The sequence below is a fragment of the Meleagris gallopavo genome, chromosome 1 (assembly GCF_000146605.3).
Source record: "Meleagris gallopavo isolate NT-WF06-2002-E0010 breed Aviagen turkey brand Nicholas breeding stock chromosome 1, Turkey_5.1, whole genome shotgun sequence".
In the NCBI taxonomy this organism is placed as follows: domain Eukaryota; kingdom Metazoa; phylum Chordata; class Aves; order Galliformes; family Phasianidae; genus Meleagris; species Meleagris gallopavo.
In genome coordinates, this window is record NC_015011.2 from 85,284,414 (window position 1) to 85,298,273 (window position 13,860).

The window sequence follows — 13,860 nt, forward strand, 5'->3', positions numbered from 1 at the left end:
TGCATGAAGCCACTTCTTTAACTGTTGGTTAAGGAACGTGAGTTTTAAATAGGCAGTAGTGTAAGCAAAATGCGAATTCAAAGTTTAAATAATCTGTCTTGCTAAAATGATTTCTTTCAGTTTTTATTGGCCTCTGGTGCTTTTTTTGCTGGTTCTCTGGAAACCCTTACCCAAAGGAGATGCAGTAAAACAATGCAGGCTGAGATCCTCTACTTGTGACAGCGTTGGTTTCGAGTGCAGCAGTGTCAGGTTAGAGTTTTATCCCATACTCATAAGGCATATAATAAGGCTTTATTAAAAAGGAATACCCTACAACAACAAAAACTCAAGTGAAAAGTGTATGTTTTCCACGTGCTGTTCATAGTGAACAGTAAAGTCCTAAGGCCGTAGGACCTGATGAGAAATGGAACCTGTGTGTTTTATGTGTTTTACATGTTCCTTTTTCCAGACCTCAACATTAGTTGTCAGTGCCTCTGTTAAATTGTTTCTCCACAGGGTTTTATTCATTTTATTTTTTCCTTCAGATCAGTTTTCTATTTAGTTGTGCTGTTACTAGAGGTTTGCCTTTGCTACTGTTGCTTATCTCGAGGCATATGTCTTCTAGGAAGTATTTCAGCATGTTTGCCTTCATGTTTAGGGATTCTGTTTGTTCTGTCGATGTCTGGTTTGTGGTTGGCTTTTTTGTTGTTGTTGTTTGATTGTTTGTTTTTTTTTTGTTATTTTTCTTTAGTGGTAAGCCTGTGCAGTGCAAGTGTGAATTACTGGTAATTGACATCAGAACTAGCATGCTTTTTCCTCTGAGCTAACTTTGCATTTGTACTGAGAATATTTACAGTGATGAGAACTCATTTGTTCTTCTTAAGCTTTAGCTAAATGTTTGACTTGTCATAATTTAACTCTGGCATAAGGCAAGCTGATGTATTTAGTGCCAATGTCAGAGTTACCGAAGGCTAGCTTTCACAAATCAGGTTTTAATCTTTAGGACCAAGACGAGTCATTTAATCTGACGCAGTCAAAATAGAAAAGTAGAAAAGATGCTGAAGCGTAGAGGCTCATTTTCCTCTTCTTGTGATCAGTAGAATTTTTTTCTATTGGGAGCAAATTGTTAAGGTGCTTACAGTGTAACATTGGTGGTGGTGTTGGTACTGTGGTGTTGTCCAAAGAGCAGAAATTCAGGATTCTTACAGTTAATGTAGGAAAAAAATATTATTGGAGTCCATTGAATTAAAGGAATTCCCCCTTCTCCATTAATGTACTAACATGAAGAGAGTGGAGTTGAGCAAATAGATTTGCACATCTTTGCTTATGTCTGCTTCTTTCCCTCACCACTGTGTCCCAGTTTAAACCAGTGGAGGAGCTCAGATTATGGATAATGAAAATAGCATGGGTGCTAGGATGTGTTTTCTGCTGGGACACAAGGAACCAACCATACGCTGTCAAATTAGTGTTTTGTTGTCCTGTAGCCTGCAATTATAGATATCCAATAATGGTTTCTGAGAAACTCATCACTTTCCTCAAACTTGAGAAAATATTAAATACTCAGAAGTATATTATTGAGTGATGAAAGGCTAAATGAATTGTGGCTTGTTGGTTACTGTATTAAGATATCTTTTTCTTCTCATTGAAAAGTTTCTAGATCTCTTGTTATAAAATGGTTAAAATTATCTAACTTTGGTAATTGTTTTGCATTATGAACAAATATCAACAGGTAAGGATTACTCAGAGTTTCAAGAGGGAAGGCTTCTGAGTTACTACTTAATAAATGGAGCGTGTTTGGTATTTACATGTCTATGAAGTCTACTCCTTCTGAGAGGGCTTCATTAAAGCCCACTCTAGAATCCACAGCCAGGTTTGAGAGGGTTTTGTATTCTGTAGTGAGGTTTCTCTGCACTTAAAAAGACAAATCCACTTTCCTGCTTCCTGATGAAGTTTCAGTGCAAACTTGGTCTGTTAATAGAAAGAACTGTCCCAGTTGATTTTAGGTGTTTGATTTTTACAGGCTGGCTCATTTTAGTCTCCTGAAGAGATCTGTTGTGCCTCCACTTAAGGCTTCAGAAACTTGCATGCATCACAGAAATTGCTGCTGAATTAATACATCTCAGCAATTCTAGACTACCTAAAAGACCTTCCACCTCTTTTCTCTCAGACTCCAAACCGTGACAAAACAGAGCAAGTTAAGCCAAGTTACTGTGTGTGCCAAGCTACAATTTAAATTGAAAAGTCCTCTTCAAGGTTGTTAAATGAAGATCCTTGGCATCTTTACTGGTTTCAGTAAGCGTTTGATTAACAAATCATTCTGGGCCATCTCCAAATGGTTACCACCTCATCAGGGATCTGGATTATCAGGGAAGACTTGCATTTGTTAAGGTACTTGAGCATAGAGCACAGTCATGAAAACTGGTGTATCCGCAGCAGATCTCTGAGGATGTTAGTCATCTGGATTTTAGAATTTGTTCATCAGGTGCCAGGTACACTTTTTTTATTGTTTTATTACATGCATTACTTGACTAGCAAGCTCAATCATTGGCTTTTGCTGTCTTGCTCGATCTTGGAGGCTTTTAGGGGTTTCATTAGACTCACAATGACTACGTACTCCTCCTCTGACTGAAAAATAAGCTTCTCTTGTCAAAGTATGAACAAAAGCTTGGTCTGAATTGGTCTCAGATTTCCAAATGCAATGGCAATGTCGTCCTTTGTTTTAAACCTAATTTTTTTTTTTTTTTTGAGCGGTGAGACTTGCAAACTTGTATCTGTAGGACTGGGTAGCTTTCTGAAAAATTAGAGGAGGAAGGATTGAGCCAACCAAACTATGCTATGTGTTATCAAGCTGCTAATATTTCCATATCTTCTGCATTTAGAATTACTGGCAAATGTGTTAAGGTGGTTGTAATCTCAGGTTATTACAGATCAAATAAAACAGTGCCATTTTTTCCATGGATTATGCATGTGGTAGAAATCAGACCCTGAGGTGTCTAGTTGTGATCTAAGGTGCACGGAAACATGTGGAGTACAGCAAGCTGGCTGATGTCACCTCAGTCCTCGGAAGATTATGGCACTTGTCTTCATCGGAGCCATTTTCAGGCACATGAAGGACAAGAAAATGACTAGAAATCACATGGATTTACCATGGGCAAACTGTACCTGATGAACATGATAGCGTTCTGTGATGAAGTGACGAGGGCAAGGGAGTAGCAGGGCAGCCTGCTTATTTGTTATTCATTTATTCCTACAGTAGCACAGTGTTCGGCACTTCTGCTGAGAATAGAAGGCTCAGAAAGGCTCTAATTGACTCCAGCTACCTAAAGGACAATCATGAAGAAGATGGACTGAGTATTTGTTAGAGATACACAGTGAAAGGACAGCCAGAAGCAGTAGTCACAGAATGCAGCAGGGGGAAGTTCTTGTTGGGCATAAGAAAAAATATCTTTCTTCATGAGGATGATGAAGCAGGTGCCAGGGAGGTGATGGAAGCTCTTGAACAGTTGTGAAGTTAAGCCCGCCTTGAGCAGAATTAAACACCTCCAGATGCTACGTATGTAGCTTTCATTGTTTCCTTTTCTTGAAATAATGTTTTATTGGTGCTCTTAGATTAAATATATACTATTTTCTAAGGGGAAAGTTGAAAAGATATTTGCCTTAAGTCCTTCATGTGCAACTTGTTTCAAATCCCTAGCTTTAAATCTGTAGAAGTGGAGTTGGCTGAATCACATGGTTGTCTTACAATGCATTAAAAATAAACCAATTCTCTTTCTCCTAAAAAGAGACTTTTATGTTCAGCTCAACTCAAGGTAGTGATCAATTTTTGGAACATTCAACATGCATTTGCCTTAAAAATGGAAGTATTGTTCCCTGCTTATTTCTGATGGTTTAGTCTGAAGAATATTTAAAGAGAGATTTTCAGGGAAAATGATGGACCTCACATCTATAGCTTAGGGCATAAAGTTACCTTTTTGATAAAGAACGAATTTTCTTGCTAGCTTGCGTTCTTCCATTAAGTTGTTCGTGCCCAGCATCCACTGAGTTTCAGTGAAAGTGGCTGTGAGAATGCACTGAGAATACCACCAATTAAACATAAGGGCATGAATGCATTCCTCATCTCTGTGGATGTTGCTAGCTGTTCTTCAGAATTTTGTATTTCCTACTCTCTGAAGTATAGGGTTTTTATGTTTGTTTGTTTTGTTATTGTTATGTGAGACACTAAGCCAACCTTTTTTATTTTTATTTTTTCTTAAACTACCTGGCTCTGATTCTAGATTTTTTCTGTCAAACAAAGTAACGTAATGACTGCATGCAGAATTGTAGCTTATTTTTCACATGCATCTGTTTCAAATACAAAAAGTAGTAGACTTGTGCTTGGTGTTGCATGACAGTCTGGGGGGAGGTTCTCTGCTAACTTGGCTTGGATCATTTTGTTGAGTGGGCTGAGAGGCCATCCAGTGAAAGAAGAATACACAGAATAGTTTTACCCTCAAATGGGCAGTCACTCTGTAAGACAAAACTTCCATACCTTTCAAATTAAGTGCACATTCTTATTTAATTAACTAATTGAAAGGTGAAGTGCAGCAATTTAGGTAGTGAGGTATGGAACTATGGGACTTAAAATTATTTCTCTTTTGTTCATTCTAAAAGGGGATTTTAAAGTGCTGAGCAGCTTTTGCAGGCCAGACCTGCAGTAAAATATAATTCCTTCTGAGGATTATGCACACCAATGCCTTGTGATCTGACCTCGGCAGATCCATGGGGCTCAGAGGTAGATCTAAAGCATGCCTTACTAAGGAGATGTTTAATGTAATTATCCATATAACAAGCAAACAAAAAGATTGTGAAATGTGGAGGCTTCCTCTTCAAGGGAAGTACTGGGATCAGAGTTGTGAGCTCCCTTCAGCTTTGACCATCAGTCTGTTGCTGCCCTTTCTTCAACACTGTATTCTAGCTGGTAAAGTTATCTATGTTCCCACCTTTTTAAAATTGATTTGAAATCTGGATTCAAGAATGAATAAGAGCTTACCTTTTTTTAGTTCATTTTTTTTTTTTTCCATTCAATTTAGTTCTACCACAGCAATGTGGCTGTAACAAGTCTTTTCAGTAGAAGAATAATAGAATATGATGTTTGATGACAGTGTGTTTTTAACTTTGGCTTTGTCTCGGACTCTGTGATCCAACACTTTAGAGAGATGGACATAGGCATACATCCATGTAGCTGTAAGTCTACTGAAGAAGAAGATGAATATTCTACTTGTAATATGTCAGAAGCCAACTGCAAAGCAACCCAGAGAGATACCTTTGTTAGCTGGTTGGCTGCCTGACAGTGACTTCGTGTTTATGGCTGGGATTTCCAGACAGATACAAGCAAACACATCTGTTAATACACATTGAATTTAGGAGCTGATGTGCACTGCTTTGTTACACAGGTTGTCTCTGTGCCAGATATTGTAGTTTTGATGCATGTGTGAAATAATGCAAATAATATTTTGTGTGCCCTTTTAGCCACATTCAATCAATGAAATTAACCAATTAACTATACCCAGAGAATAAGAGGATACTCGGACTGCTCCATTGTAAAGCTAGCATGCTAAGTCACCAAACTTAGCCAAGTACTTAAGCTTTAGGCCTATGTAAGATCACAAGTTGAGTTCAGCATACAACAGAAATCTCTTGATATAGCACTGTGGATTTTTGGCTGTCTCTGTTGTGAGGACTGCTTGGAATATGATAGTGTGGCAGCTTTATTCTCCAGGATTTTCTTAAGTGCTTGGTTGAGATCTTAACTGTTTACTGATATTAGCATATAAGAATTTTCTTTCTAATAACGACAGGTCATTAAGTTGCCTTGAAAAAGCTCAAAATAGTGAATTCTCATTTGTGCCTTGCTTTTTTTCCTAAGCCTAATATGACAACAGCATGTGATATAAATAACACACTTTTTAAAAATACTAGGTAAATATTTCTTAATATCGAATGGAGATAAAATTGAAAGTAACCACTAGATGGCACTTGAAAATTGGGTATAAAGATATGCTATCTGCTTTCAAAATCATTACAAATTTTGGTAGATTTTACATCACTCTGCACAGCTCTGAGAAAAGCTGGTGTTTCCAAAAACAGACTCAAATTAAACCACTGTACTAAGGAATCTAGTCTGCTTTAAAAGCTCATTCCTGATGCAGAAATGCAGCCTAGAAAGGAGTACCTGTAAAACTGAAAAATATGTGCAGATTTGTTTTCCACTGATTTTTATTTGTATCCAACTTAACAACTCAGTTCTGTCCTGACATTGTGTTTACCTTGTCAAGCTCTGTCTAAATTGAAATAGTTGCTCAAAATACGTTGTATGTGCTGTTGGTTTAACATTTTTAAAAATATTATTTTAGATCAATAGCTAGGATATTAACCTGGAATTCAGTGGGGGGTAAGGGTTCAGGAAGGGATCCAACTCCAAGAGCACATAGTTTTTCCCTTTACTCATTTTATGTCTTGGCAAGAGAAGAGATTGTGACAGTGTGATTCTGCAGAAAATAAGATGGTAGCTAGAAATTTATTTATCATGTCAAACTTGTGGCATTTCTGTCAGTGGTCATTACAGACTCCTGTTTTATTTGAAAACTTTGTGTAGCCTCTTTGTTTCTGAAATGCATGAGTTGCATTATTATGATGTATTAGCTAATAATATTGGAAGATGAGCAAATCTGAGTAAATACTTTCTGCAGTCATTTGCTTTGATTCTCCTTCCATGGGACTGATGGGTGGGTGGTAGTTGTTCCGAAGGGTTGTCCTTGAGTTGAAGAAAGCAGAAGTACATAAACTGTAATGCTCAGTTGCGCAAGGATGTTTTATGGTCTATTAAATATGTATTAAGGGACTAATTCTTCCATTTGCTTACACAGCTGTATTTGGTTCCCCTGACACTGGTAGCAATTATGATTGAATTTTGTTATGAAAGCGTTACACACATGGTAAACCTTAGAATGGATTACAGTGGCGACAGACACAAGCCACGTTGTCTGCTTTTTGCGTAAAGTGCTAGGACACAATCAACAAGAAGTGAAAAGGAGAGTCAAACAATTTTCCCTTTCAGCTCTTTCACCCTGCGATGTCTGCAGCAGTAACATCTCATTTGTGCTGTTTTATGTTGTGCAAAAGGATTTGGTTGTACTACTGTCATGACTGGACCTTAAAGAAACTTGTATGCCTACTACCCAAAGATGAAAATAAAGCTTTCAGATTGGCAAGTAAAAAAAAAATGTCTCTTTATAATCCCATTTGCCAGTCTTCAAAGGCTCTGAGCAAAATGCTAAGCCATCCCTCTTGTTAATACAAATTTCAATTTGACTTTGCTTTCTTAGCCCCTTAGCAAGTAAGCTCCTGCTGAACTGCAGATACCCTCACGTCAATTTGGTGATGAAAGCACACATACCAAAATTCATTAAGTATTTCCTATGGTCATTTTATCTGTGATCTCACCGGCTGCAAAGCTCTTTACACTGAGATTAATTGTTTAGTGATTGCAAAAGCCTAACGATTCAGTTAACAAATCACAAAGGTTTTCATTTTAGCATAATACTAAAATAATGGCAAAGCACAGGGGTGACAGCTGTCTCTCTCCTCTTTAAACAGTCGGAAGTAGTCTCGATCATGCAGGAGCACCAAAAGGATTTTTGGGAGTGTGTATTTGAATGGTAGCTCAATTCTGGCTGCATGCTTTCATTCAGAACAATGCTTCTGTCTTCTGAATTTTCTCCCCTGCTTTCCAAGAAGTATTTTTTGGATTACGCTGTTGCTATGGTATATGCTGCTCTACGGACAGGCACTCCTCTCTTTTCTGAGAGGTGGTTGCATTTCGCAGTCTCTTCATGTCCCTGGAGCAAAAGCATGTTCCTGATAAGTGGTGCTGCGTCAGCAGAGGGCTTTTGTAGCTCATGTTGTTGTTATTACCTCATCTGCGGGAGGAAGCATCACAAAACACGTTGGACTCTGTCATGTCTTAGGCTTTTATTTTGCTCATCTAGCAGGATTTGTTGACTCTCTGTCCTGTTGTGAAAGGGGAAAAATAAAAAAGGGAGCAGAAATACTGCTTTGGAGAAAATAGGTGCTAAATCCCTCTGCCCTGAGGGATTGCTTCTCTCACTTACTTTGAATTAGTAGCCCAGACATGAGGGTGTTAGGGTAGCTGCCCTAAGATAGGTATGTAGGAGGCATGATGCTGCTCCCTGACACCTGCCCGCCCAGGGAGCCCTGCCCTCCTCCTGCTGGGGGAGGCAGAGATGCTGACCAGCGGGTGGGGGAGGCCACCGTAATGTGTCCCTCGAGTAGGCCTAGCTGCGGACTGCTATGGATGTTTTGTTACTTCTGCCTCTGCAGCTGCTGAAGGCTGAAATGAATCCTATAATGGTAAATGGCCTGTGTTGGTTGAGACGCAAAGTCTTCAGACAACAAGTGGCTGTGGGACGAAGCCACACAGTCTGGAAAGAGATGCTGACACAAAAAGGAGGGTGCAGTTAGTCTGGTTATTTAAGAAGTTTAAATGTTGTATTTCTGGGGTTTCTGTTCGGAGGCACTGATGCTGTTGTAAAGATGTTAGTGATTTACATTTCCAAACCCTATGGTGCAACATGGCTTCCCCTGTTGAGCACAGGAGCACTTTGCAGCACGGGGAAGGGGAGCAGCGCTCCTCTCTGCCACCTCAGTGAGCCGTGTCCTAAGGACAGTGGCATGGAAATCATTCAAGTGGCTTAGCCTTTTTGTTTTTTCATCACGTGTACCTGTCAGCAGTGGGGAGTTGTATGTTTAAAAACATGGAGCATTAGGGTGAGTTTTCCATCTCCCCCTCCCCCGCCTGTGCAGTTGGGGGGGCTCGGAATTCTGTGGAGCGGTGGCAAATTTGAAAGTAAACAGCTGCACCTCAACTGCATCCTTGCTCTCACTGGTGGAGGTCTCCTCCATCCTTGGCTTCATCTCCCCCTGCGCTCAGCTTTGTCCCTCTACCAGAGTGCTGAGAGTGCCTCAAGGCCCCCACCAGCTGCCTGAGCCTGCGGCTGCCCCTCCTGAGAGGGCACCGCCCCAAGGGCCAGCGTTATGCTCTCTTTCCTTTAGCAGGTATTCATTGTGGCTTCTGTGGGTGGCTGTGGGGTGTTTGGTCGTGTGTGGAAGTGGTGGTATTTCTGCTGGAAAGGAACTGTGCAGCCTAACCAGAGCAAACATGGGGGTGGGTGGTTGCTATGCAATCCCTGAGGCTTTCGTTAAGAGCCATATCCAAAATGCAGCAGGACCCGTGTCCACTGCTTCAGTGAGGTTATTTGAAAAGTTGTTCTCCACCACGTGATCATTTTACTATTTGCTTTTTAAATGTGTAATTGGTGTTTGAACTCCTGTCTGTTTTCAAAGGTTATATTTAGGGTAAAACAAAGGAGAAAATAAGCGTTTCTGACCATTTCCCAAGCCATTTTGTCACTTCCTAAAGGTTGCTTTTCTAGGTTCAGATGTTGACTTTGTAGGTTCTGCAATTGGTATCTCCCAGCAGTGACAGTTGTAAGGTAACTAACTGCTGGTAGTGCTTACCTAATGAGTGGCTGTTACCTGGTGTTTAGACTGGGGAAAGACATTCAATTACTAAGTTTCAAGCAGAGTGTTGTCTGAAATAGCCATTTGCCATAATAGGGTGCAGTCAGCTGTTTGTTCTTCATAAGGAAAACTCAAAGGTTTATGTCTGTGCTAGAGTTTTGTTTTTTAATTTCCTAGTCAGTTTACTCATGCATACATAGTAGCAGTAGCACCCAGTTCCTAAATGTTAGCCTTTTGGAGGCAATATTTGTAAAAGTGGGTTTATCCTCTTTTTTTTAATGAGGATGTTCCTGATGAACTTCTTACAAAGCAAAATATTACCTTATTGTATTTTTTTTCTAGTTGTCTTCTATAAATGAAGAGGGGGAAAAAAGAGAAGTAGAAAGAGGAGGGGGGGAAAAAAACCATCAAACCTGAATATAATTATTTAAAATCAGTTGCCATATAATGACTTCTCAATAGATTGTGTATCTCCTGCCATCTTTTGAAGTCTTTTTTTCCTTATGTTACACTTAAACTTCATGGGAAGATTAATGTTCATGTTAATGCCTTTTAAAAACCAGTTACTTTAAGTGGTAACACACGCACATCCAGTACTCCTGACACAGCACAGGTAAACTTTCCTGTGTATTAAGTAAAAGCATTATGAGGTTTTGTTTTTCCATCCTGCATTTTTGCTGTCTGCTTGTGGCTTCTGTTTGAAAAGCAGATCTTGGTACAGTCAGCACTTGAGATACCCTTATTTCCATTCCGACTGACAATTCTGAAGAATTAACAATGACAATATTAACCAAAAGCAGAACTAAATGATGTCCACGTAAAAAGGCAAGTGAACTCTAGTAATACATGTATTCCTGTTTTTTTGTGTTGTTGTTTTTTTTTTTTTAATATAATCATCTTGATAGCATAGGAATAGCTGATGTTCTTCTTGGGCTTTGGTTTAAGACTTTAAATTTTTGTTTTTGAGGGAAAAAAAAAGGAGGCAACTCAGAGCTTAGTTTAAGAAAATAAGGAATAGTTTAAAATCTTAGCAAAATGAAAGTGTGCCATTAAAAATTAAGGAAGACTTGTTGCTGACTTGTTGCTGTGTTGCATGTGGTGACAGCCTATCCCAAATGTCTGCCAGCAAACAGAACTCCACTGAGTCTCAGCATGTCCCCTATTAAGCCATCGCATCTCTGAAAGTAATAAAGCTCATTAATGGCTTTCTGCTGTGAAACAATAAACAATATATTCACAGACTGGCCAATAATTAGTGCCAACTAGCTTTTGTCCTTCATTACAGAAGTATTCTGACTCAATTATTCTAGAACTAAAAGAAAGTTATTTAAAAAAAAAAAAATCCTTTTGTATTCATATAGGTGTATTTTTTTTTTTTACAATGCAGCAATCTACTTTTGTATGAGAATTCTAATGCCTCTTCAGCCCACTAAACTTGAGAAAGTGACTTCATTGCCTAGTCTCCTACTTCTTTATTTAAACAGTTCATTTCAGGGACTCCATAGCCTCCAAGACTATGAGGCATTAATATCACAGTTGTCCTCTTGTCATTTTTGGTTTTATGAAATGAGAATTTTGACCGTGAGAAGCAGAAGACTTACATACAGATGCATAGTAAATAACAGAAAAAGATGAGCAATCATTCTTCTCACTTCTCTCTCTCATCCACCTCCTTTCTTGAGGAATCTATTTTCTTCTCTTTTTTTTTTTTTCCGAAGCCCTATATGTGTGTGTATTTATAAGACATCCAAGAAATTTGTGACTCTCTGATCAGTGTGTCCAAGACCAGAAAGGAAATAGATCAGCCAGCACAAAAATAAAATAATAATAAAAAATAATTTAAAAGATCTTTTTATTGGTGCACTGCTTCTGGAACATTTGATCTGTATGATCATGTTATGAAGTGTATTTTACTTATTTTAAGCAAAGCTGTTCATGCTTTCATCTTGTCTTCTTGTACTGTTCCTTTTCCCTTGTGTCTCACTTAATCATTCTTAAGCCAAAACATTTCTGGTAAAATTTTGTTAGCTGGCTTTAATGGTTTTTACTCTTGCAAACTTTGAAAAGTTACTAAATCTAACTTAAAACTTATATGATATTTTTACTGATATTATAGTAGAAATTACATTTTTTTGAGATGTGGTTCATAAGTTCCAGCTATTACAAACTTCATAGTTGAAGTGCTGTGTGTATTCTATCCTATTTCTGCCACAGATCCCACAGAAACTGCCCATGACTTGTTTTGTGACTTTCAGTGGAACCATTTAATTGCATTAACGTGCTTCAGTTCTTATAGGATCCAAGTCCAGGTGAAAAGCTTGCTGGTAGGGATACTTGCCAGCATTCAGGGATCCTTGTGAGGGAGAGAAGGAAGTGATGTTTTTGCTGCTGATTTCCCTCTACCAGTTATTTTTCTCCCAGACAAAACAAGAAACTAACATGCCATTGATCATATGTCAAAGGGGAAAAAAGGGAAAAATAAGTAGAATCTAAGGGATCTGCTGAATGAATTCCTTTGGTGTTTTGCCATTCAGAAAGTAATTAATTGCAATAAAACTTGTGTTGTCATTTAATCATGTGTGCATTCACTTGAAAATTGAACATCTTGCTTATGTAATTACATTGTCAAAATGTTCCATGCAAAAAAAAAAAAAATCTGAGACTTGAAAACTGAAGATCTTCAACAGTAATACTGCTATACTGTTGATCAGCATCAGAAAATACCCTGAGTGGCAAAAGCAGATGGTTGTTCAGTGTTTTAGGAGGAGACGCAGGTGGGAATCACCGTGCAGCAGTGTACATGACAAAATTTACTTTTGGATAGGAAAAACTTCAAACTTGCATTTCACTATACTGAACTGCTGCTCAATTTTTTTCACCCTTTATTATTCTTCTGAAGCTGAAGTTGTTTCTGTGTATTTCATTTCCAGAGTGTGTGTTGTATCCTCTTTGCAAGTCCCAGATAAAGATTTTGGTGAAATGTTGCTTGATTGTTTGCTATATAATACTTGCTGAGAGGACAATTGTTACTTGTGATAAATTAACAGTGATAGCCATGCAATCAAAGTTTAAATGTGCTCTGTTCAGAAGCAGGATGATAGGAGCAGCAAAGTGTGGAACCGAACAGAAAACTGCTAAGTCCCCCTCCCTGGAAGCATTCACAGGGCAGCAAATACCACTGATAAACAAGGAGGGATGGCAGGACTTATAAAGTCTAGTGTACATACAAGAAAATGCTGTTTTTACATATTCCTAAGTTAAAATGCTTGAATCTGTCTAATTCAGGGTTCAGTTTTTTCTTCAATGAGTGGTGTCCGAAGTTCCTTCTGCTTTCTGTACTTTTCAAGTCAGCAAGGGAAGCAGCTGTTTATATGCGTTTCTGGAGCAAACAAGAGCGTACCACCAAAATGCCAGTGAATTAACCACCAAGAATCACCCTGGGAATACATCAGCCAAAAGTAGAATTAGTAGTTGAGAAATATGTATGAGTGTGGCAGGAGCTGTGACGGCTCTTGCTGCTGGGCACTGCTGCGTGAAGTGGTCCCAGCAAGGTGTTTGATCTGTGTAAGTGAGGTGTAAGAGCTATGTAAGTGCACTGCAGATCTTACCTGGATGTAGCAGATCTTCTGAGCCATCTCTGACATTGGTAGTTAGCCTGTGGTGAGGATGTGTTCTTACTGAGAGGTACTTTAAGAGGTACTTTGAAGGACACATGTGCAAGACAAGTATGAGAAATTTGTTTACCTGTGTGGATGGTGCATAGGCTTTTGTAGATAAGTACTTTTAAGAGTGTCAGAATAACTACTTCTGGTTGTTGTACTGCTTCAAATTTGTCTGTGAAAATTCATTTCTGTCAGGCAGGGAGTCAGATTTCCTTATGATACTTTTTATTAGTAGCACTCTGGAAATCCTAGCTCATAGTGTCATGGGGTTCTGCATCAATATTGCTATATATGTGTATGATTAACAGATGAGTAGGTAGTTATACATTTTATGGTTAAAAAGAGGGATTTTCTGACTTATTCTATAGCAAAATATGAAAAAATATAGTGGGAACAGCACTAGGAGAGTAGTGAGTTTCACTCGATGGAGTGTGAGAACTGTGAGCACTTCTGTGCTACCATTTAGGGAAGAGTATACCTGAGAGCCGAGTTGGCTAGTGTGCTGGTTTCATTTTCTTAAACTGTTTGTCACTAGTTGATCAGGTGGGAAAAGTTAAGAAAGATGCATCCTTGTTGGCAGTGATGGTTGAAATAAACCTCTACCTACTGCCCTGCCAGAATCTTCTCAGAGTCTTGCATT

The 13,860-nt window shown here is 38.8% G+C and overlaps 1 protein-coding gene across 11 annotated transcripts in view; it reads left to right on the forward strand.

Annotated features, from left to right (window-relative positions):
• Nucleotides 1-13,860, forward strand: part of BBX (BBX high mobility group box domain containing) — a 122,359-nt gene that overhangs the window by 54,699 nt on the left and 53,800 nt on the right. Inside the window, exon 1 of one of the 11 annotated variants that reach the window (XM_019619486.2) lies at nt 146-249. The exons of 9 other annotated variants lie outside the window; for them this stretch is intronic. The gene's annotated coding sequence lies outside the window, so the exon portion shown is untranslated. Of the gene's footprint in view, nt 1-145; nt 250-8,904; nt 9,094-13,860 lie in introns of those variants that run through there. One more of the 11 variants, XM_019619488.2, reaches the window with a different exon arrangement.